Here is a 2,927-nt window from a genome sequence, read left to right as displayed (position 1 = left end):
AAGATGGCAGGTCAGAGGAAGGCTGCATTTCTAGTTGCTCGGTGGCTCAGGATTCAAGCAGTAGAAATGCTGCTCCTCAGGGAGCTACCAACCAGTAGTCAACGACACAGATGCTCAGTTTGAGGCCTTTCTTCAAGAAGAACTGATGATTAAGTGTTCTTTCTTGATACTCATGCCCATGTGAGCCTTTACTTCATTTCACCTACAGGACATTCTCTGAAATCTTTTGATCTATTGACAATGAAGAACATTGACAATAAGGTGAACATAGTATCATTGATTGCTTAGGCAGATACAATTTGTAAAATGACTTACAGAAGTTTAAGAGTAAGCCGATGAATGAATTGATTAGCAATAACATCCAAATATATCAGTTCCCAACAACAGATGATGAAACTATAGTTGAAGAAAACTCTTCGACTAATGGACTGCTACCTTTTGCTGTGGTAGAGTATGGATGAGGTAAAAGTTGGAAAAAAGATGGTCAGAGGCCATCATTACCCTTGGGGAATTTTGCAGATGGAAAATTAAAATCACTGTGACTTTGTGAAGCTCTGGAATATGCTTCTTTGTACCAATATGGAAGGCCAGAAGGAACAAACCCACTGTCATTACTCTGAATGTTATAGATGCTGCAACTTCAGGAAATAGGCTAAACAGACATGGGACCAGAACAAGACAGTTACTTTTCAAGAGCTGTATGAAGCCAAAAGATAAGAGTTTTATGTTCAATGTCAAAGGGAAGAAGATTGAAACAGGTTTAAGCAGCGAATAAATGAGAAAGAAACAACACTTAAAGATGCTGGAAGAGAGTTAAAGGACAAGTTTGAGAACCTTAAAAGATTTCAACAAGAGGAGAAAATAAGGCCTGAAGGAAAGGGAAGACAACTGGAAGAAAAAATCATAGATCTCCTAAAATGAAAGCTGCCTCTGAAAACTTGCAGACTCAGGTGTGCACCTATATAAGGAAGAACAAAGGGTGTAAGGAGGAGTCCTCTTACCATTTCAGCTGCTGTAGAGTTCTGTCACTTTTTATTCCCTCAACCTGAGAGATTTTTTTCATAGCATTTAACTCTGATTATAGTTCTAACTTTTTTAATATTTATTTTTTAGTTGTAGTTGGACACAATATCTTTATTTTTATGTGGTGCTGAGGATCGAACCCAGGGCCTCACGTTTGCTAGGCGAGCGCTCTACTGCTGAGCCACAACCCCAGCCCTAAGGTTCTAACTTTAAAATGTTGTTTACTTAATGTATATCTTCCTCAATTGGAATGTGAAATCCTTAGGAAAAGAAACCTTTTCCATTTGTTAGATGCTGCAACATAGATATGCAGAAAGTGTCACTCATGGTTGGGGCTATAGCTCAGTGGCAGAACACCTGCCTCTCATGTCTGGGGCACTGGGTTTGATCCTCAGCACCACATTAAAATAAACATAAAATAAAGATACTAAAATAATATGTAGCACAGTATAAATAGAGCTGGTTTGGTAGAGGAAATTCTCTTACCATAGTGATGGCTGTGGCTCCAGTAGCGACTTTTAAAATTTATATCCCAATAGAAACTATGGACTTTGTTGTGAAATGATAGGTATGAAATATTAAAAAGTCATAATGAAACACATTTCCTTATCAAATTCTATTGATAATAATTCCTTGATAATTATCATTATAATACAGTATTGACTTTTTTTTTTTGGTGTAGATTGTCACAACACAATACATTTTATTTTTATGTGGTGCTGAGGATCGAACCCAGGTCCCGCCAGTGCCAGACGAGCCCTCTACCACTGAGCCACAATCCCAGCCCCCAGTACTGACTTTTTAAAATTATTTTTATTTTTTTTTTTTAGCTGTTGGATCTTTATTTATTTCATTTAAATGTGGTGTTCAGAATCAAACCCAGTGCTTCACACATCCTAGGCAAGTGCTCTACCATTGACTTTCGCAATATCTCCGTCTATTAAAATGTGATTTTTGAGGGTCTTGGCCTCTATTTACTCCAGCTACCTGTGGATCAGCACACACAGCCCTTCTCATATTCCTAAGAGTAAAGGTTGGGTCACAACCCCAGCCCCCAGTATTGACTTTTGATTAGAATTCCTGTGCTTTGATGTCAGAGTCTGTAGAACTGATATTAGAAAAAAAGATTCAAAAGCTAGAGGCAGAGTCCAATGGGCAGCCATGAGTACCATTTGATGTTATCCTTACACAATCTCACTGTAAGTTGAGTTTAATATTATCAAAATTATGGAAAATAAGCCCAGCGTGGTGGCACACACCTGTAATCTCAGTGGCTCAGGAGGCTGAGGCAGGAGATTTGAGAGTTCAAAGCCAGTCTCAGCAACTTAGTGAGGCCCTAAGTAACTCAGTGAGATCCTGTATCTAAATAAAATATAAAAAAAGGGCTGGGGAGGTAGCTCAGTGGTTAAGCACCCCTGGGTTCAATCCCTAGTGCCAAAAAGAAAAAAATATGGAAAATAAGATTTTTTTTTCTTTTTTGAAAACTTCCTTCTGGCATTATATACCATGTTTCCTGAATTTAAAATGTTTTTCATCATTTCATATATTTGAGTATGGTTACTTTTGCAATATCTCCGTCTATTAAAATGCGATTTTTGAAGGTCTTGGCCTCTGTTTACTCCAGCTATATTTGGATCAGCACACAGAGCTCTTCTCATATTCCTAAGAGTAAAGGTTATTTGTTGAAATTTCATTGCTACATTATTTAAAGTACAGAATTTTTAGGGTATCATATAATACTGTAGTGTAACTTCAAAATACTTTCAAAAACATAATCTTTGATTATACCTTTACTTCAGAGCAAAGTTTTCTTTTTCTGTGAAGAATAGAGAATGAAGGCAAATCCACAATTAGCTTCATATATGTGTTGCTACATCATGTTACAATTTGGGGGAGGAAAGACA

General features: G+C 37.3%; 1 pseudogene; it reads left to right on the top strand.

Moving 5' to 3' along the window:
* The first annotated feature begins 240 nt into the window (after positions 1-240).
* LOC113192820 (septin-14-like) lies at positions 241-865 on the top strand (annotated as a pseudogene).
* Positions 866-2,927: the final 2,062 nt, after the last annotated feature.

This window comes from Urocitellus parryii, chromosome 7 (genome assembly GCF_045843805.1).
Source record: "Urocitellus parryii isolate mUroPar1 chromosome 7, mUroPar1.hap1, whole genome shotgun sequence".
NCBI classification, from domain to species: domain Eukaryota; kingdom Metazoa; phylum Chordata; class Mammalia; order Rodentia; family Sciuridae; genus Urocitellus; species Urocitellus parryii.
This window is presented reverse-complemented; position numbering and strand designations above follow the sequence as displayed.